The sequence below is a fragment of the Oryctolagus cuniculus genome, chromosome 13 (assembly GCF_964237555.1).
Source record: "Oryctolagus cuniculus chromosome 13, mOryCun1.1, whole genome shotgun sequence".
NCBI classification, from domain to species: domain Eukaryota; kingdom Metazoa; phylum Chordata; class Mammalia; order Lagomorpha; family Leporidae; genus Oryctolagus; species Oryctolagus cuniculus.
Genome location: NC_091444.1, coordinates 4618492 through 4641415, shown reverse-complemented (window position 1 = coordinate 4641415; position 22924 = coordinate 4618492). Strand labels below are relative to the sequence as shown.

Genomic DNA, 22924 nt, shown 5'->3' with positions numbered 1-22924 from the left:
CCTCATAAGCAAGAAGCAGTTAGAGAAGAGATGATTCGACGTCCATCAACTCCCCTTGTGATTAAGGGATGGAGTCTCTGAGCGGGGAATGAAGTAGGCAGGCATACAGGTTAAAATCGATTAGGTTTGTGAGCTGGAAGACCATGCCTTCGCCATGCCCCTGTGTGACTTCATGCCCCTACCTGGCCACTCCTTAGCACCCACCGGCCAATCAGGCTAATTAACCAATCCCCTTTGGAAGAGGGTTAAAAGCCTGGGACACAGTGTGTCCACCCTCTTCTTTTCCCCGGCCTCTAGCCAAGGAGGGTACTGGCTGTAGCCCTGCACTTCCAGGGTGTGTGGCCTTCAGGCCTAGATTCTCCTCCACGTGGCTGGTTCCTGATACTCGGTATGAACCCAGATTTACCTCCCTCTCTCTAAGATAAAGCTCTCACTCTCCTACGCATCTTTCGCACTAAGTGAGAGCCTAAAATGTTAAAAAAAAAAAAAAAAGTAAGCTTAAGGAGCACATACAACGTCCAGGATCTACTTTGGATTCATTAATTCATTGAAACCTCTCACCAACTCTGTTTTATGTAATATTATTATTGTGATTGACGAATGAGTAAAATATGGCACAAAGAAGTTAAGAACTTGTCCATATTCACACAGCTAATAATATTTCAGAGGCAGAAGACAGAGTAGGAAAAATACACATTGAGTGGCAGCTTTGTGGTGCAGTGACAGCATCCTGTATGGATAGCTGAACCAAATCCTGGCTGCTCTGATTCCCATCCAACTCCCTGATAATGCACCTGAGAAAGTGGTGGAAGATGGTCCAAGGGTCTGGGCACCTGGCACCCATGTAGGAGATCTGGATGGAGTTCTAGGCTCCTGGCTTCAGCCATTTAGGGAGTGAACCAGCAGATGGAAAATCTCTTTCTCTTTGTGTCACCTTCTCTGTCACTTTGCCTTTCAAGTAAATAAAATAAATCTAAAAGTGATACAAACTTGGAGATGCAATGACTTTGAACAGCCTTTGTCTCAAATGTTGAGGGATAGGTGGTTTTTTTTAATGCGAATTTTTGAACTCTACTTTTTAGAGTTGATCTTCTGTGTATAAAGTTAATTGAAAATGGATCTTAGTAGAGAATGGGTCTGGGAATGGGAGAGGGAGGAGGAAGAAGGGTGGGAGGAAGGGTAGGAGTGCGAGTGGGAGGGCGGTATGGTGAGAAGAATCACTATATTCCTAAGTTGTACTTACAAAATGCACTAAGTTTATATTCCTTGAATAGGAGGTTTCTTTGGAGAAAAAAAAATGATATGCATTGAGATTAAGGTCTCTATGAGTTTCCTATGTTCCTAATTTAGAGAAACTGATATACTTGCTCATATTGTCTCTAACTCTCTTTATCTCTAACTAAACAAGAATGTATCTTTTGTGTCCATGGATGACTGAGGTGGTATTACTTCTCAAGGTAAAGAATTGATAGTTTTGCTTGCATGACCCATAAGAATGAAACTGACATCTTATGATTTGATTATTATTGACAGCCTTTATCTACACACCCGTGGAACAGTGGTCTTTCTACTTTTTATTTGTTGAACACTATGGCTGGTGATGCATTAACACTGTAATTATAAAGTAAGTTGAAAGAATGAACTGCAGAAAGTAAAGGAAAAAAACTAAAGGGAGGAAGAAGGAGGGACTGAGGGAGGGAAGAAGTATGGAGTGAGGGAGGTATGGTTATCCTCTTAGAATTGTATCTATGATTATTGAAATCTGTTCTCTTTATATTAATAAAAACAATTTTCCAAAGGATTTAGGTCTTCTAAGCTCAGGGCTCCTTGACTATGAAACAAGTTCACCTTGTGTACAACATACAACGTCGACCTGGGTTTTCCCTGCAACACATCCCTGGGACGAAGGAGACAAAGGGAACCTATCTGAACATGAAGCTTGTACTGACTGCTATGCCGAGGGTAACAAAGTCCCTTTCCTCAGACTCCAGAGTTCTATGTCTTCTGCCTGAAACCACGAAACGGTAGCCAGCCAACATGTTAGCTTGCAAGTATAGTAAAATCTCAGATAGCTCACAGTTTACAGTATAGCAATTGTATGTTGGCCACAAGATGAGAAATAAGTTATGAACACCACTGACACTTTCGTCTAAGGTTATTTGGGAAAGATGGCTCCAACAAAAGTGTCAGGAAGCACAAACAGGAACATATTTGTGAAGAAGACAAATGTTTTCTACATGTTTACTGTTGGGGATGTTTAACATATCCTTGAAAACTGTGGATTAAAGGGCAGGGATTTGGGAAAGCAGAGAAGACACCTCCATCTCACAATGCAGTGTCTCGGTTAATTCCCAACTCTGGCTCCTGACGTCAGCTTCCTGCTAATGAACAGCCTGGGACACAGCAGTGATGGCTCAAATAGTTGGGTTCCTAACACCCATGTGGGAGTGCTGAGTGCATTCCCAGCCCCTGGCTTTGGACCCATCCCAGTTTCAGCCTTAGGGAGTCCTTGGGGAGTGAAACAGTGGGTGGATCTCCTGGCTAGATCTCTGTCCCTCTCACTTTCTGTATTTCCCTCCCCATCTCTATCACGTAAATAAATTCTCCAATCCAAGTACTAACCAGGCCCGACCCTGCTTAGCTTCCGGAACAGAGAAGATCAGGCATGTTCAGGGTGGTATGGCCATAGACTCACAGAAATAAATTCTTTACAAAGACATCTTTTGGGAATAATGAAAACTAAATAGATTGCTCTAGAAAATCTGACATACAACACCTAGAAACATATTTGGCTAAAATAGTGTAAAAATAAATTGTTAAGATAAATTGTCAAAAAAATTTTTTTTTTGACAGGCAGAGTTAGACAGTGAGAGAGAGAGAGACAGAGAGAAAGGTCTTCCTTCTGTTGGTTTACCCCCCAAATGGCCGCTATGGCCAGCATGCCAGGAGCCAGGAGCCAGGTGCTTCCTCCTGGTCTCCCATGCAGGTGCAGAGCCCAAGCACTTGGGCCATCCTCCACTGCCTTCCCGGGCCTCAGCAGAGAGTTGGACTGGAAGAGGAGCAACTGGGACAGAATCCGGCACCCCAACCAGGACTAGAACCTGGTGCCGGCCAAATTGTCAATTGTTAAGATAACTATTAAGTAGAGATTAGAAGTTATTAGGGAAAAATGATGGCTTAGGCCAGAATTTTTAAAAGGGAGTATCGATGGAAGTTTGATCTAATGAGAAGTATCCAGAGTGGGAATCATCAGGGAAATCAGAACAGGACAGAGTCCTGTGATACGGAAGTTAAGAAAGAGGAGTACTAGAAGTTAAAGGCAAGAAATTGAAGTAGAATAAGGTGTAAAGGTTAAGGAAGATGAGGAGGGAACAGACACCCAACACGGAGATGCTCTTTTCAATTGAGTGAGTGTGGTTGCAGATCGTTCTCAAGGAATATTCCAGTTGAAACAAATGGCACCCAGATGAAAACAGCAGCATAGAATTTCCTCGTACAGATTCAGAGAAATCAGGGAGGCATTCTAAATTCCAGGTAGCCAGTAGGTCCCTAGAAGACACGTGGGCAGACCAACACTCTGAGCAACAAACTTTACTCCTACTTGCTACTCTTATCTTCAGAGACTTGCAAAAAGTATGATGCAACAAAAGTATTTGTTGATTCTTTCAATACATGCTTAGCTAGTAACTGTTGTAGTCCTGAGACTACAAAATTGAGAAAAATATCATCACTGACTCAAGTTGACGTAAATCACCGTGTGTCATCTGATGGAAATTGTGATATTTCTCACCAAAAGAGGATGTCAGGAAATCATCAAGGGAAAAGATCCAACTTTTGAAGATGTGAATCGAAATCTCCCAGGGGCTGATGTTTGTATTAAGTATTGATTCTCTGAGGATGAATAATGCAGGAAGAGTGAGTTCCAGGCCATGGTGACAACACATCAGAGTGTCACTGGCCTGGAGAAAGCTGACACTCAGGAAACTAAACGGGTTGAGCAGAGCTGGCATTTTCATGATGAACAGGAGGAGGAAGAGGTACAGCAGGGTGGTTGATCAGGCACCCACACAGCAGGTCTAACATGGGGTTTATTCTAGTGCCTCTGAGGTATGGACTTTTAAACAGAGAAATAAAATAAAATTTACTTTTTAGAAAGAATATTCTGACAGCAATGTGGAAGGGGATAAGAAAAACGGCAGAAAAGAATCCATAGGTGACTGGAACAGTCTGACAATGAAAGGGCAGAGGAAGCAGCACAGTGGGGCAAGGGAGGTGGGCTTGGGAATGTTGCGCAGGACGCAAGGTAGAGAGGAAGGAGAGCTGGGAAAACACAGCTAACCACTGGCTCACCCAGGTGAAGAAATGTCTTCCTAGTTCTATCTAACCAACATGTTTGACGGAAGAAACAAATGGAGCCGGCGAGGCCGGCGCCGTGGCTCACTTGGCTACTCCTCTGCCTGCGGCACTGGCACCCCAGGTTCTAGTGCCGGTTGGGGTGCCAGTTCTGTCCCGGTTGTTCCTCTTCCAGGCCAGCTCTCTGCTGTAGCCCAGGAGGGCAGTGGAGGATGGCCCAAGTGCTTGGGCCCTGCACCCTCATGGGAGACCAGGAGAAGCACCTGGCTCCTGCCTTCAGATCGGTGCAGTGCACTGGCAGTGGCAGCCATTTGGGGGGTGAACCAACAGAAAAGTAAGACCTTTCTCTCTGTCTCTCTCTCACTGTCTAATTCTGCCTGTCAAAAACAAAACAAAACAAAACAAACAAACAAAAACAAAAACAAATGGGGGCCGGCACTGTGGCTTAGCCTGGTAAGTCGCACTGGCATGACAAGTCACAGCGCCTGTTGGAATCACTCCTGCTCCACTTCCAATCTGACTTCCTGCTCGTGTGCCTGAGAAGGCAGTGGAAGAAACCCAAGTTCTTGGGCCCCCGCCAAGCCGAAAGAGGGTGGTCAAAGAGAGCTCTTCCGTCTACTGATTTACTCTTCAAATGGCCCTAAAGGCCAGGGTTGGGCCAGGTCAAAGGCAGGACCCAGGAATTCAATCCAAGTTTCCCACAGAGATGACAGGTGCCCACGAATTGGGCCATCTCCTACTACTTTCTCAGGTGCATTAGCAGGCAGCTAGATTAGAAGCAGAGCAGCAGGGATTTGAACAGACACTCTGACATGGGATGCCAGCGTGGCAGGTAACAGCTTACTGGCTGCACCATATGCCAGCCCAATCAACTAATTCCTAACGGACTATAGAAGGAATGGGATATACAACAATGTCTTTTGATGATATATTTTCATTTTTTTCCTCTTTACATTTTTTCAGATGGCCGTAGTTTTCTAACTCTCAAAAAAAAAAAAAAAATGGTGTGTGTGTATAAAAGATAGAGTAGAAAATGCTGTAAGTGTAACAGACATAATGGACCAGAGATGTATAGAGGCAATGGATGCCTTATTCTTTCAACAACATAAAAAAGTAGGTGGATACAGAGATGGGTTTTCCTATTTGCTTTTGTCAAAATAAGAAGTTACTTTGGAAAGTTACAACGTAAAGAAACTGCCTTTGTCCCCCTCCAGCTTGTTAGAATCTTCAGCTGCCTTTACTCATTACCGACTTCCTGCATCTTCTTCAGATTTAGAAGAATGTAGATTTTTACAACAGGAATTGAATTCTAAACTGGTACTGTGGATACCGTGGAAAGGAAATCAACTGCCCACAGCACATGGGACACCACCACAGTGGTCATTCCTCAAGTGGCCACTCACAAAGTGACTTTGTCAGAAAACAGCATCAAGAAGTTACTTAATTTGAAAGAAAGTAATTGTCAACCTGCAATTCTGCTGTGGTGCCAAAAGGAAGGCCATTCATCACAGCTGCACACCCCAATGCGTTCAGCATTTGAAATCAAATTGTGTATCATGCTGAAGTCTTACATTTGCCCATTACTTCACTAATTCCAAGCCCATGACTTGTTTCAGAACACACAGAGAGCCCAGCACAATCCGCACTGGGCAGTTGCACCTGATGTTCTTGTGGCTTCAATTACACAGATCATTCAGATAGAAAATCCACAATGGGTCCTCTTATCATTCAGCACACAGACTCCATTCAAGCAATGAAATGGGTTTCAAATTCATTTCTTAGCATTTCCAGGTGTATTTCTATTGCAGAATTATACAATTTTTGTCTCGTTTTCTGCCATCACCTCTCACAGATAGCTTTATTGATTCCATGACAAATAACTCACTCAGCTTGTAACTACCATGTTATTTGAAATTTCTATTCAAGGTTTTCTGGACCATTCTCCTTTATAAATAGAGTCACTTTCTTATTATTTATTCTACTGAATATCACAAAAGTGGATACCAAGGATGTGATATTAGCTTTCCCAAGTGAGGAATAAAACTGACTTATGTTCCATGCCTAGCTCAGCTATGAAAGGAACGTTCCGAACACTCAAGATTTGTGCATCCTGCTGCTTTTCCTATCTAAATTTTAAAATTATTGCATTTCATAGTTATGAACATGATGAAATCATTATATTTCTTTTATTTTGAGAAAGAAATTAATATATATCTTTGGATAACTAACTCAGGGCAAAAAAAGAAAACAGAAAGAAAAATTTGGTCACCAAGTAAATTAAAATGTGATTTTCTAGCATCACCTTTTAATTAGAAAATGTTGACCCATAGTACTGACCATATCTACAACCTGTCCAAAAAAGGCAGTTGATAACCAATAGAAAGAATTGGTTGAAAGAGAGAAGGAAGAATTTGAGAGAGAGATGGTGAATTGAAGAAAATACAATCACAAAAGAAGATTATCCAGTAGAAAAAGGGACAAGGACAGGAGATCTGGGTGTTGAGTGAGAGTTACCTGTTTTGTGAAATATCCATGCTGCACCGTCAGAGACTATCCCAGGTACAAATTTGGCCAAGGGGCATTTTTGACCTAAAGGACCAGATGGAGCAGTGCCTGTGTCTGCCGTCAGAATTAGGACATAACTGACTCTGGTCACAGCGCATTAGATCACAATTTAATCTGACTTCCCTAGACTTAGGCCGAGTGAATGGATGCATTCGTACAAATGGAGAGCACACTTGCTGCCACAGAGACAGACCCCAGGGGTCATTGGGGAGCAGGTGAAGAAGACTTAGCTGGGGATAACTAGTCCCAGAAAGCCAAGAGCAGTTGCATATAATGCATCTTTTCAGGTAAGCCCTGAAGAAATATTTGTTAAATTTGTCAAGTGCTAGGTAAGAGTAAAGAGTGATCAGGAAGTTAACAAAAAAAGAATTCTTTAATGGAAAGATCAGTATTTGGGATAATGGAAAGAGTAGTATTCCAGGGTCTCTGAGGCCCAGCGGGAGCTGTGTGGGCACAGTGAGCAGGAGGGATGCAGGCGAGCAGGAATGTGTGCCCGCAGCTGGCTGGAACACTCTGCTGGGCACGCAGAGTGGCAGGCTCAGGCACGATGGCCCGGATTTCCACATCCTGTTTCATAGCTGTGACTTCGCCATTCCTTGATTTGGTTGCTGTCTTCAAAATTGATGACTCTGTTCAAAAGCGTAGCTGAAAGAGACCAGCTCGATACATCAGTTTAATTCTATCATAAAAATAAATTAAAGAAATGAATGTTAGTGTCCTCCATAGGAAAAGGACACAATACATACAGATAGAGACTCTCAAGCTTGAAAGGACTTTAAGAATTATTTGTGTTGCCTTCTTTCGTAAAGTTAAATACAATAAATCAAGTTAAATAAAATAACTCCTTTGTTTTTCCAAATGGCAACATGAATTAGGGCCACAGCATTTGTATAATTTGTCTACTGTGGCTCAATGTTTATAGCCAAGTTGCAAATTTACTCACACACAAACTTAACTGCACAAACAAATCAGTCAATCAGTTTGTTCCTTGTGTATGACTAATCCAATGTTTGAGATTCTTCCACCTTCCCACCTCTCCCCTTTAAAGAAGTTAGATTTGCTCTATCTGCATAAGAAAAGATTGACCAACTTATTTGGTTTAAAATAGTTTGAACATTTAGGTCCTTCAGAGTGTCTTTAAAAATGTTGCTCAGATTTTCAGATTTCTGTGCTCTTCCTCCTCCCACATGCAGTAGCAAGTCCTCTGTGCTGTGGACAGCTTCTGGGACCCACGCAGTGCCATCACAGCTTTGGCCTTCTTCGTCCTCCTGATCAAGGCTAACCTGTTAGCAACGGCTTAGTTTTGAGAAGGGTTTCATTCACTGCCTGGTCTCCCCTCACTGGGTCAGGCTCTAGAAGTGATCAAGGCCTGAGGTGGCACATTTCCTCTGCTGCTTTTATTTGGAGACCTTTGGGCTTCCTGCACAGAGCCCCCGGCCAAGGCCATCTACCTGCAGATAGGGCCAACTGGCGACCTTTTCAGTCAACCTCCTTCTCATTCCTTCTCAGAACCAGGGTCACACAGAGGAAAGCAGGGCTCCAAGCTGCTACACATTAGCCCCTTCTGGAGCCAACTGTGCCTCAAGCTTCCCCCAGTGTGGACACTCTGAAGCTGTCACAGGGCAATCTGCTGAGGCAACCCCCACCTGCTAGTCTAACAGCCCTGTACTGGGCATTTCCAGTTCACGGGTCTGATGCATTTGGACTAGGAGGAGGACACAGGGACCCATGAGTCTGAGCCTCCTCCCTTAAACTTCTTCCTCACATTTCTCAGAAGCTCCCAGCTCCACAACTCCCTACACGGTCAGACTTGTTCTTCCTTTACCCTGTCCTCCAAAATCCTACAAAGGAAAAACTACCTCAAGGCCTTGCCTGCATTGATAGGAGGTGTAAAACCTACACATTCTGAGATTTCTGTCTGAGATGTCTAGGTTTGACTGTTGCTACTTCTTGGGAAACTCTTAAAGTTCAACTCTTTGTAAAATTCAACTTAGAAGAGTAATTGTTTCTCTTTACACTTAGTTCTTAACAGTCTGAATCTGACAACACGCCTGGAAAGGTAGGTGCCTCAGGCTCATGAGGTTGGAATCAGAGCCAACCTAAAGTAAAAGAAACACAGGACTTCTTTGATGCACTGAGAAAGTGAGTGAGAAATTAATTGATCAAACTAAGAAGTGGTACATTTCAGAGAGTGCAAAAGGACCCAGTGCCACAATTTAAAATGTCACTGACAGCATAATGAATCAGTTATTTCATATGCTAAGAATTAATCATAATTAGAAATTTTGTGTCCTAAGGAAAAATAGCATCCTCTACTATTTGACAATATTCCAACTGAGCCTCCTGGAAAGCTGCTTGGTGGGTACAACAAAGAAAGGTATGGTGACCTGCAAATATAATTTGTGTAGGAGCTGGAGAGGATGGAGAGAGAAAATGGAAGTAGGATGCTAGAATATGAGACCAGGAGAAAACTAAAACTGGGTCAAGACTAACAAGTCAAAATGAGCAGAAAAGCATGACTGACTTTTAAGGGGTTTGAGAAAATTGAACATTGTAGGATAGATATAGAAAGGAATTGGAAAGACTTCTGGGAACAACGAGAAAGCAGCTAGAAATTATTTTCCTATAAAGTAATAACACAATCCACACAGGAAGTTGGATTTAAGAAACTCTATTTCTCATAGAGAGTCTACATACATTTCTTACAGGGAATCAATGGCAGACCTGTTAGGGAATTATGCAAATCTATCGAGGAACTGAATCACTTTTATTACTATGTGATTTGAAGCAGAGCACACATGGCTTATCTAAGAACTTAGGAGAACATATTCTTGACAGTATAGTGTCATTGCAATGCAGAAAGCATTGGCAAAGCAGAGGAGAGAGGTTTGCTGTTATTGTACCATCCTTTGAGATACAATGTGTTCCTAGCACAGTGTTCTTTGCCTTGTTTGGAAACCAGTTAGCACAACTCTGACCTAAATTCTCTGGCTCATTCATTTTTTATGTGTGGCTAAGATTTTAACTTAGTGACTTCATTGTTTCCCTGGTTTCTTCCTTCTGAAAAATATTCACTGAAGTTTTCTGTAAGCCCAGTGATAGAGAACATGGTGGCTTTGTATAGGTGATAACTAAATATGTACCCACCTAAAATATTTTGGGCCCATACATCTACTCAAAAATACCCAGATAGCACCTACTGCTTTCCAGGGAACATCATAATATGTGATTTATGCAATTGGAGTGAAATATATGGTCCCTGGCATCATGTGGCATTCCATTTACATGGAAGATAGCAATTAATTAGCCCAATACCAGGTTACTCTATGCCAAAAGTGCACCAGTGACAGACCTGAGTAAGCCCAGGGGAGTGGGCGGTCACTGTCTAGCACTTTCATTCTGCCTAAGCCAACAGTGTAGGAGATGTTGGTCAACAGCTAGCCCACACATGGAAGGTAACAAACATCATCATCACATTCACTTTTGAAAGATCAGCTTGGAAAATGTGCCTTTTCTGGGTAGTCCCAAGCCAGGGCCCAAAATTGATTGGTACAAGACTCGCTGGTGGTTCTGGACAAAACCCATCTATAAAAGAAGAAAAGTGTAGAACAAGATTATTTACAATACCAACATGCAAAAAATATGAATTTTCATTACAAGCCTTAATGTTGAGAATTAAATATACTACAAATATATTTAAAGACTAGTTTATTCATATATACCATAATAAGCTGTCACCTTCCTGAGATTAATTTGGAAAACCCATTTTGTATTTTTTACAAACCCATAACCTTGGCTTGAAATGCCCAGGTGTTCCCCGTGATAATCAACAAACAACACTCTAGTTAAGCCACCAGTCTTCACAGTAAAGTTCTCTCTGGACACAAATTATGTGATTTGTGCAGATTGTATTCCCAATAGAATCTTGTGACCTTCACAAATGTTCTGATTGTTACCCAAAATAGCAAAACACAGCTTTCCACATGAAGTCTAAAATGGCCATAACCTAGTATTCTGCCCACTCCTGACTCCCAATGTGTTCAGTGGGCTTTGTTATAGCATCATTGCTTCCTTGAGTATTTTTCCTCTTCTTATATGGAGAACGGCTCCCCATTCTGACTCCACTCTCTACAGGCATCATTATCTCCAAACACTCACCACTAGACCTATCCACTCCCAAGCTCCTTTCCCTCTGGATGGTTTCCTAAGTGAAACAATAAAGAGTCCCATTAGGGTCTCCAGCACATCCTTCTCAACACCACTAAGATGTAGGCTTTGACAGATCCCACTTAAAATTTCACCAGTCATTGCTTCTATTAGATTGCATCATCTCTCAGAACTGCTGCATTTTCAAATTCTTGAAATCTGAAATTCCTCTTAGTGACCACCCCCTTCTATTATTTATATCTCAAACCACTGTTTTACTTAGTACCGTTCTTTTACCAAAACAAACAAATAAAAAAAACTAACTTTTGGATAACAGAGGGAAAGAGATAGAGTAAGCAAATTGTGTGGTTATTTTTAGGTGATTAATTTTGTTTAGACAGTATAAGACTTAAAATTGGCACCTAAAAGATGTCAGTAACCAAGTCAGCACAATTTCACAAGCAGTCTACAGAATCGAGGCTACGCAGAGTCGCATAGATGGAAATAAAAATTATCCAGGTGTTCTTCCTTTCAGCCTCCTTTTGTTCTTCTTTGAAAGGCAGATCTTTTTCTTCTACTGCAAATAGGCCACCTCCAGGTAGGCAGGGAAGATTCCTACCAGCATCGTCTTTTTAAATTTTTTTTATTTTTTTTTATTTATTTTTTTTTATTTTTTTTTTTAAACTTTTATTTAATGAATATAAATTTCCAAAGTACGACTTATGGATTACAATGGCTTTCCCCCCATACTGTCCCTCCCACCCACAACCCTCCCCTTTCCCACTCCCCCTCCCCTTCCATTCACATCAAGATTCATTTTCGATTATCTTAATATACAGAAGATCAGCTTAGTATACATTAAGTATGGATTTCAACAGTTTGCTCCCACACAGAAACATAAAGTGAAAAATAATAGATGATTTTTAAAAATGATGATGAAATCAGAGCAGACCTATTGTCATGTTTAATCCCAGTGAGAGTCAAGTTGGGAATTGATAATTTCTTTTTTTTTTTTTTTTTTTTTTTTTTTTTTTTTTTTTTTACAGAGGATCAGTTTAGTATGCATTAAGTAAGGATTTCAACAGTTTGCACCCCCATAGAAACACAAAGTGAAATATATTGTTTGAGTACTCGTTATAGCATTAAATCTCAATGTACAGCACATTAAGGATAGAGATCCTACATGAGGAGTAAGTGCACAGTGACTCCTGTTATTGACTTTACCAATTGACACTCCTGTCTATGGCATCAGTAATCTCCCTATGCTCCAGTCATGAGTTTCCAAGGCTATGGAAGCCCTCTGAGTTCTCCGATTCTTATCTTGTTTAGACAAGCTCATAGTCAAAGTGGAGGTTCTCTCCTCCCTTCAGAGAAAGGTACCTCCTTCTTTGATGGCCTGTTCTTTCCACTGGGATCTCACTCGCAGAGATCTTTTGCCAGAGTGTCTTGGCTTTCCATGCCTGAAATACTCTCATGAGCTTTTCAGCCAGCTCCGAATGCCTTTAGGGCTGATTCTGAGGCCAGAGTGCTATTTAGGACATCTGCCATTCTATGAGTCTGCTGAGTATCTCACTTCCCATGTTGGATCACTCTCCCCTTTATTTACTCCATCAGTTAGCGTTAGCAGGTACTAGACTTGTCTATGTGCTCCCTTTGACTCCCAGTCCCTTCACCATGACCAACTGTGAACTGAAACTGATCACCTGGAACAGTGAGATGGCATTGGTACATGCCACCTCGATGGGATTGAATTGGAATCCCCTGGTATGCTTCCAACTCCACCACTTGGGGCAAGTCAGCCTGAGCATGTCCCAAATTATACATCTCTTCCCTCTCCCATTCCCACCACCATGTTCAACAGGGATCACATTTCAGTTAATTTTCAACACTTAAGAATAACTGTGCATCAATTACAGATCTAAACCAGTCATATTAAGTAGAACAGACAAAAAAAACTACTAAGAGGGATAATGTATTTAGTTGTTCATTAACAGTCAGGGCTATGTTGATCAAGCCACCATTTCCCATAGTGTCCACCTCACTCCAACAGGTTTCCCTCTTGGTGTTCAGTCAGTCGTCACCGATCAGGGAGAACATATGGTATTTGTCCCTTTGGGACTGGCTTATTTCACTCAGCATGATGTGTTCCAGATTCCTCCATTTTGTTGCAAATGACTGGATTTCGTTGTTTCTTACTGCGGTATAGTATTCTAAAGAGTACATATCCCATAATTTCTTTATCCAGTCTATCGTTGATGGGCATTTAGGTTGGTTCCAGGTCTTAGCTATTGTGAATTGAGCTGCAATAAACATTAGGGTGCAGACCTCTTTTTTGTTTGCCAATTTAAATTCCTTTGGGTAAATTCCAAGGAGTGGGATAGCTGGGTCGAACGGTAGGGTTATCTTCAGGTTTCTGAGGAATCTCCAGACTGACTTCCATAGTGGCTTGACCAGTTTGCATTCCCACCAACAGTGGGTTAGTGTCCCTTTTTCCCCACATCCTCGCCAGCATCTGTTGTTGGTAGATTTCTGCATGTGAGCCATTCTAACCGGGGTGAGGTGAAACCTCATTGTGGTTTTGATTTGCATTTCCCTGATTGCTAATGACCTTGAACATTTTTTCATGTGCCTGTTGGCCATTTGGATTTCCTCTTTTGAAAAATGTCTATTGAGGTCCTTGGCCCATCTCTTAAGTGGGTTGTTGGTTTTGTTTTTGTGGAGTTTCTTGATCTCTTTGTAGATTCTGGTTATTAACCCTTTGTCTGTTGCATAGTTTGCAAATATTTTTTCCCATTCTGTCGGTTGTCTTTTCACTCTCCTCACTGTTTCTTTTGCAGTACAGAAACTTCTCAATTTGATGCAATCCCAATAGTTGATTTTGGCTTTGACTGCCTGTGCCTCCCGGGTCTTTTCCAGAAATTCTTTGCCTGTGCCAATATCTTGAAGGGTTTCTCCAATGTTCTCTAGTAACTTGATGGTGTCAGGTCGTAGATTTAGGTCTTTAATCCATGTGGAGTGGATTTTTGTGTAAGGTGTAAGGTAGGGGTCTTGCTTCATGATTCTGCATGTGGAAATCCAATTTTCCCAGCACCATTTATTGAATAGACTGTCCTTGCTCCAGGAATTAGTTTTAGATCCTTGATCAAATATAAGTTGGCTGTAGATGTTTGGGTTGATTTCTGGTGTTTCAATTCTGTTCCATTGGTCTATCCATCTGTTTCTGTACCAGTACCATGCTGTTTTAATTACAACTGCCCTGTAGTATGTCCTGAAATCTGGTATTGTGATGCCTCCGGCTTTGTTTTTGTTGTACAAGATTGCTTTAGCTATTCGAGGTCTCTTGTGCCTCCATATAAATTTCAGCACCATTTTTTCCAGATCTGAGAAGAAGGTCTTCGGTATCTTGATTGGTATTGCATTGAATCTGTAAATTGCTTTTGGGAGAATGGACATTTTGATGATGTTGATTCTTCCAATCCATGAGCATGGAAGATTTTTCCATTTCTTGGTATCCTCTTCTATTTCTTTCTTTAAGGTTTTGTAATTTTCATCGTAGAGATCTTTAACGTCTTTGGTTAAGTTTATTCCAAGGTATTTGATTGTTTTTGTAGCTATTGTGAATGGGATTGATCTTAGAAGTTCTTCCTCAGCCATGGCATTGTCTGTGTATACAAAGGCTGTTGATTTTTGTGCATTGATTTTATACCCTGCTACTTTGCCAAACTCTTCTATGAGTTCCAATAGTCGCTTAGTAGAGTTCTTTGGGTCCCCTAAATACAGAATCATGTCATCTGCAAAGAGGGATAGTTTGGGTTCTTCCTTCCCAATTTGTATCCCTTTAATTTCTTTTTCTTGCCTAATAGCTCTGGCTAGAACCTCCAGAACTATATTGAATAGCAGTGGTGAGAGTGGGCATCCCTGTCTGGTTCCAGATCTCAGTGGAAATGCTTCCAACTTTTCCCCATTCAATAGGATGTTGGCTGTGGGTTTTTCATAGATTGCTTTGATTGTATTGAGGAATGTTCCTTCCAAACCCAGTTTGCTTAGAGTTTTCATCATGAACGGGTGTTGTATTTTATCAAATGCTTTCTCGGCATCTATTGAGATAATCATATGGTTTTTCTTCTGCAGTCTGTTAATGTGGTGTATCACATTGATTGTCTTGCGCACATTAAACCATCCCTGCATACCAGGGATGAATCCCACTTGGTCTGGGTGGATGATCTTTCTGATGTGTTGTTGCATTCTATTGGCGAGAATTTTATTGAGGATTTTTGCATCTATGTTCATCAGGGATATTGGTCTGTAATTCTCTTTCAGTGCTGCATCTTTTTCCGGCTTAGGAATTAAGGTGATGCTGGCTTCATAGAAAGAATTTGGGAGGACTCCCTCTTCTTCGATTGTTCTGAATAGTTTGAGAAGAATTGGAGTTAGTTCTTCTTTAAACGTCTGGTAGAATTCAGCAGTGAATCCATCTGGTCCTGGGCTTTTCTTTGTTGGGAGGGCCCTTATTACTGTTTCAATTTCTGTCTCAGTTATGGGTCTGTTTAGGTTTTCGATGTCTTCCTGGTTCAATTTAGGCAGGTTGCATGTGTCCAGGAATCTATCCATTTCTGATAGGTTTCCCTGTTTGCTGGCATACAAGTCCTTGTAGTAATTTCTGATGATTCTTTTTATTTCTGTGGTGTCTGTTGTTACATTTCCTTTTTCATCTCTGATTTTATTGATTTGGGTCTTTTCTCTTCTTTTTTTAGTTAGTTGGGCCAATGGGGTGTCAATTTTGTTTATTTTTTCAAAAAACCAGCTCTTCGTTTGGCTGATTTTTTGTAATGTTTTTCTTGATTCAATCCTGTTGATTTCTTCTCTGATTTTAATTATTTCTCTTCTCCTACTAGATTTGGGTCTGATTTGCTGTAGGTTTTCTAGATCCTTGAGGTGAATGGAAAGCTCATCTATTTGGTGTCTTTCCAATTTCTTGATGTAGGCACCTATTGATATAAACTTTCCTCTTAACACTGCTTTTGCTGTGTCCCATAAGTTTTGGTATGTTGTGCTGTTATCCTCATTTACTTCCAGAAAGTTTTTGATTTCTCTTTTGATTTCTTCTATGACCCATTGTTGATTCAGGAGCATGTTGTTCAATCTCCATGTGTTTGTGTATGCTCTAGGGATTCCTGAGTTGGTAATTTCCAACTTCATTCCTTTATGGTCTGAGAAGCTGCATGGTATGATTCTAATTCTTTTGAATTTGCTGAGACTCGCTTTATGGCCTAGTATGTGGTCAATCCTAGAGAAGCTTCCATGTACTGCTGAGAAGAATGTAAAATCTTTAGCTGTAGGATTGAGAGTTCTGTATATATCTGTTAGATCCATTTGGGCTATAGTGTCGTTTAAATCTACTGTATCCTTGTTGATCTTCTGACCGGATGATCTGTCTATTTCTGAGAGTGGAGTATTGAAGTCCCCCAGTACTACTGTATTGGGGTCTAAGTCTCCCTTTAAGTCCGTTAATAAATCTTTTAGATAAACTGGTGCCCTGTAGTTAGGTGCATATACATTGATAATTGTTATATCTTCCTGTTGAATTGATCCCTTAATCATGATATAGTGTCCCTCTTTGTCTCTCTTAACAGTTTTTGTGGTAAAGTTTATGTTGTCCGATATTAAGATGGCTACGCCCGCTCTTTTTTCATTTCTGTTGGCATGGTATATCTTTTTCCAGCCTTTCACTTTCAGTCTGTATGGATCTTTGTTGGAAAGATGTGTTTCTTGTAAGCAGCAAATAGATGGGTTTTGTTCCTTAACCCAATCAGCCAATCGGTGTCTTTTAACTGGACAGTTCAGGCCATTCACGTTCAAAGTGACTAATGATAAGTGGTAACTTTGCCCTGCCATTTGCCAAAGATAAGTTCTAATATATGCTTTGAATTCCCTGTGATCTTTTGCTGTGAGGTTTCCTTCCTTGGTTTCCTTCCTTTACCTTCTTTCATATTGATGACCGTGTTTCTGTGTTTCTGTGTGTAACACATCTTTAAGCATCTTTTGCAGGGCTGGACGAGTGGCAACAAATTCTTTCAATTTCTGTTTGCAATGAAAAGTCTTTATTTCACCTTCATTCACAAATGATAGCTTTGCAGGATATAATATTCTGGGCTGGCAGTTGTTCTCTCTTAGTACCTGGGCTATATCTCGCCATTCCCTCCTAGCTTTTAGAGTTTCTGATGAGAAGTCAGCTGTGAGTCTGATTGGAGATCCTCTGAGAGTAATCTGACGTTTCTCTCTTGCACATTTTAGGATCTTTTCTTTATGTTTCACTGTGGAGAGTTTAATTACAACGTGTCGTGGTGAGGATCTCTTTTGGTCGTGTTTATTAGGGGTTCTGTGGGCTTCCTGTACTAGGATTTCTCTGTCCTTCTCCAAACCTGGGAAATTTTCTGCTAATATCTCACTAAAAAGGCCTTCTAATCCTTTTTCCCTCTCCATGCCTTCAGGAACTCCTAGAACCCGAATGTTGGGTTTTTTAATAGTATCCTGAAGATTCCCGACAATATGTTTCAGATTTCTAATTTCCTCTTCTTTTCTTTGGTCTGACTGTATCCTTTCCTGTTCTCTGTCTTCTAAGTCCGATATTCTCTCTTCTGCTTCACCCATTCTGTTTGTAAGGCTCTCTATTGTGTTTTTCATTTGATCTATTGAATTCTTCACTTCAGTCACTATCACAGTTTCCTGTTGTACTAGTTGTTTCGTTTCATTTTGATTCCTCCTTAATATTTCATTTTCACGAGAGAGATTTTCTATCTTGTCCATTAAGGATTTGTGTAGTTCCAGAATTTGTTTTTGAGAACTTCTTAATGTTCTTATCAATTTTTTGAGATCTGCTTCTTGCATTTCTTCTATGTCATCATCTTCATAATCTTGAATTGGGGTGTCTTTTTCATTTGAGGGCGTCATGGTGACTTCCTTGTTTTTATTACCTCGGTTTTTGCGTTTGTTATTTGGCATATTGGAGATATTTGGTTTCTTCACTGTGGTGCTTTTTCTTGTTATACTATGACTCTAGATTAAGTGGACTATCTGTTTTTGATGGAGCCTTAGGGCTTGAGATGGGTGTGGCCTGAGAGCTCTGTTTGGTGTGCCAAGGGTGACACTCCCAGGTTAGGCGTGGTAAATCTCTCTCTCTCTCTCTCTTTTTTTTTTTTTTTTTTTTTTTTGATTCAAAAGGGAAGTAATTCCGCACAGCTGAACGAAGTTGGAGGTAGTTAGCAGGCAAATGATATACCCACAGGAGCCAGAGATCGGAAGCTCTTTCCCAAGATCCCCACAGGGAATCTGTTCGGCCCTCAGAGTGGGCTCAAATTCTCCTTCAGCCTCCCACTGGGTTGCCAAAGTTACGGAATTGTAGCGTCTCTGGAGAGTGCTCACATGAATTCCGTGAGTTCTCTCCCCCACCGTCTCTTTTTTCACAGTCTCAGTTCAGTAGCACCACAAATTTACTAGCTCCTAATCTCCTGTTAATTCGCCCCGCCCAGAGTCAGGTTTTTCTGCTAGGCTCAGGGCCGGTGCAGACCTGAGGTCGCTCTGCTTATGACGTATGTCCAAGATGGCGCCTGCTCTTTGTCTTGCTCGCCCTTGAGAGGTGAGCGGAGAGAGAGAAACCCGTGTCCGTACTAGTCACCCTTTTTTCTCTCTCTCTCTCTCTTCCAGTTAGCCTTGTGAACTTCCCCCCCCCCCCCCGGGGGTCGTTCCCTCTAGTCTCCTCTCTCCGCTTGCCTGCCGGTGTCTCGGGCTATTGAGGTTCGGCTCACCTCGCGTTCCAGCGCTGGTGTGTTGAGTCTGCCGCTGATGTCCCGAACTGTGGGCTCCCACGCTCTCCACGCAGGTCCGCTGTGAGTCACGCGTTCCGGAAGAGTTTCTTGTGCTGTTTCCTCCCCTACTCTTCCTTGAACCTGCAGTATCTCCACTTTTATTAAACTATCTCTCCCCAGACTATCAGTGTGCTCCCTTCCTATTCCGCCATCTTGCCGGACTAAATTTTTTTTATTTTTTTATTTTTTATTTTTGACAGGCAGAGTGTACAGTGAGAGAGAGAGACAGAGAGAAAGGTCTTCCTTTGCCGTTGGTTCACCCTCCAATGGCTGCTGCGGATCCAATGGCAGGAGCCAGGTGCTTCTCCTGGTTTCCCATGAGGGTGTAGGGCCCAAGCACTTGGGCCATCATCCTCCACTGCACTCCCGGGCCACAGCAGAGAGCTGGACTGGAAGGGGGCAACCGGGACAGAATCTGGCGCCCCGACCAGGACTAGAACCCCGGGGTACTGGCGCCGCAGGCGGAGGATTAGCCTAGTGAGCCACCACACCGGCCCTACCAGCATCTTATTTAGCAACCTCCAGGTATAAAAAGGACTTCTTTCTATCCAGAGAAAAGCAGATTGGTCCTTTCTGAATTGCATGCCTACGCCTACGCCTTTAGCCAATCATTCATTGTCAGACAGAGAGAACAATATAAATTGACATGTGGTTACCTTAATAGCCAGTGTCCAGAGTTTATTAGAAAGAGGAGAAAATAGCAGAGTGTGTTAAAATAATTGGACAATCAACCAACATTACCAATATCACTAACTTCTCTCAAATCTCTAGGATTTGTTAATTTCTCACTTGTGGGATTATTTGCTCCAGCCTCCTCCCACTTCTGGAACTAATCATTCCTTACCCATAATTTATGATACTTTATAGTTTCTCTTTCTTTTTTTAAGATATTTAATTTATTTATTTGACAGGTAGAGTTACAGACAGTGAGAGGGAGAGACAGAGAGAAAGGTCTTCCTTCCGTTGGTTCACCCCCAAAATGGCCACTACAGCTGGAGCTACGCTGATCTGAACCAGGAGCCAGGAGTAAGGTGCCTCTTCCTGGTCTCCTACGCAGGTGCAGGCGCCCAAGCACTTGGGCCATTCTCCACTGCCTTCCCAGGCCACAGCAAAGAGCTGGACTAGAAGAGGGGTAACTGGGACCAGAACCCAGTGCCCATATGGGATTCCAGCGCTGCAGGCAGAGGATTAGCGAGTGAGCCACGGCGCCGGCCCGTAATTTCTCTTTCAAGATGTGCTTTTGCTCCTAATCCTAGAAGATTCAAATATACTTTCCAGACCTAAATTTTCAGGAGTATTAAAAGCCAGCTGTACTTTGGAGGTAGGCATTAGCTTAATCCTGACCTGCAGACTTCATCCCCACCCTGGTCAGCTGAATCATACAGGCATTTCCTTGAAGCTACTGTCAGACTGTTCAACTTCTTAATTGCGTAGGACTTCCTTAATTTCCTCCAAATGATGAATTTTTGGAAATTTAAATGTAAATGGTTTAAACAAAACAAAAATTGAAGAAACATGTAGTCTTATTGGACTCCTCTGTATCCTATTTATGTAAAAGACTGTCCCACAATTAATGCGTTAGAGAACAATTAGGTGGCCAGGGAGTTCACATTCATCCATTAAAATTAAATCACTAGGATATTAGGAAACAATATTGTCAACCTCCAATATTTCCTCTGTTTCTTAAATTTATCAGCTTTTAGGTCAAATTGGCTGCTTCATTTTGGATTCTTCCCAAAGCTCTCTTGATATGTAGACAGTTCATTTGCATACAAAAAGGCACACAGCATGGCTGGATAAACCAACCATCTGGTCCAGGCAATTTATCTGGATTATTACTGAGCTGTACAAAACTGCGTAAATATATATTCCTAAAATTCCAATTGCTCCTTTATCCATCTGTCTTAGTACCTTTCCCTTAAGCAGCCTCATCCCTTGACATACTCTCTCTCTCTCTCTCTCTCTCTCTCTCTCTCTCTCTCTCTCTTCTTGCTCTATTAACTGTTTCTAGTGAAACTCAAATCATAAACCCAGGCCAGTTGATCTAGTGCCAGCATATGCCATTCTGACTCAGTCAGGCATTGCAGCTGATTAACATGCCTTTTCTAATCTCTAGTTGAATTCCCACCAAATTTCTCATTTCTCTGAGTACTTATTCCAAAATGTTTGTCTTCTCTAGTCCTAGATTTCTCATTCTTGAAGGTGATTCATTTCAGAAACTCAGGACAAAGCATATCAATGAGTAAATATTAGTATGACTGCATCTGTGTATTACTTTTAGCATAGATGAAAATCAAAACTCAGTGACATGAGGTCTCATTTTTCATAATTAACTGTTGTTATGTTTTAAAATTATGAATAAAGCACCTCTTCATTTATTATTAAGATTAGATCCAGGAGATACTAAATGATAACTTTAATTCACTATCCTACGTCCTTACTGGTAAGCACAAAAGACTATATCATGTAGGATATTTAGAGCTGGAGAGAGCAGGGATTTGAAGCCACACTGCCTGAGTTCAATCCTGGCTCTTCTATTTAAAACCATGTGACTGGCAGTCAACCAAATGCTGCTACAGGGATATCCTGGGCTCCCCACCCAGGAGACAATGGCTTGACATTGCCCCATACCAGCAGAGAGTACCTCTTGGCCCCATGTCAGCAGGAAGTGGCTCTAAAGACAGATCATTGTCCCTCTACCTCTTCTGCACTTTTGAGGCTAATGTAATCCCATACAACTCCTGCTTTAAAAAAACAAAAGGGGGAATGCTAGTAAAATTGGCAGTCTTATCTATGGCATGATCTATACCCCAGACACCATCCTAGGCTCTAGCCCCCACCACCACTGCTGGAAGCCAGATGACCACATGGCCCAACCATTGGTGTCAGCCCCACCCCCATCCTAATGGGATTCTGCTTCTACTTCCTTTGGCCCCCCACCCAGCAAAGTTTTAAGAGGACCTGTTCCTGAACATGAGGTGTGCTCTCTCTCTCTCTCTCTCTCTCTCTCTCTGTGTGTGTCTCCTTACCTCTCCCTCACTCTCTCTCGATCTGTCTCTTAAGCTCTCCTTCTCCCTCTTTCCTTCTTCGCTCCTTCCCTGTGGACTGTCGGGTTTCCCCCAATAAACCCTTTCACTTAAAAAAATGTGACTCTGGACAATTTACTACATTTTCTGGATTTTTATTTAATTATTTATAACAATGTATATCTCAGAATTTAAAAGCATTTAGATGTTAACAGTTGTTAAGAGTTCAGTAAGCATTACACTTACTATATATGTCTTCCCTAATCTATGCTCTAACACCAAATAGACAGTCCACCTGTGTGGACCTCTTCTGTCCACTTTTATTCTTTCTTCACTTGTACAACCCATGAACTCCCCTCCCCAGCACCATTTACTGGCAGATCTTCATTTGAAGAATTTCCATCATTAACTCAGCGTGCTTCAGTAGAAGCATACACTGGAAATTGAGGTAAAACTTTTAGCCAATATTATTGAGTAACCTTTTGATTATTCTTTATCTTTTCTATGCATGAGAATTCTTCAAAAATATTCAAAGAAAGTATATACTACAAAAAAAAAAAAAAACTATGTGTGCTTCAAAATACTTTGTACCAAAATAAACTTACCTTTTAATGCAATTTTCTTTGTATATTCCATTTTAATATCTGCCATGGTCAAGAACAAGTTGACAGTCCAAGACAGTTTTTCCCCAGGATATATGCTTTCAGAGACACAACCTTCAATATACTACCTGCAAGTCACTAACTCCCTACTCCACAACTACTCTCCCTGCTCAAACCCATGTTCTACCCACAACATTCTTCTATGAAACTGCTCTGTCCAATTCACTCTCCAAAGCAAAGGAATTGAAGTTTTCTCTCTTATTCCCACCACATTACTAGAATATTCTGTAAGTCACTTGCTCCCTGTATTTTTTGAGAATATTCCTAATTTTCCAAGTGTCTTTTCTCAACACTTCTATTTCATCAG

At 41.5% G+C, this 22924-nt stretch overlaps 1 pseudogene; it reads right to left on the bottom strand.

Moving 5' to 3' along the window:
* The window catches only part of LOC138845087 (zinc finger HIT domain-containing protein 3 pseudogene), a 93147-nt pseudogene extending 70541 nt beyond the window's left edge, over positions 1-22606 (bottom strand).
* Between the last annotated feature and the right edge of the window lie 318 nt (positions 22607-22924).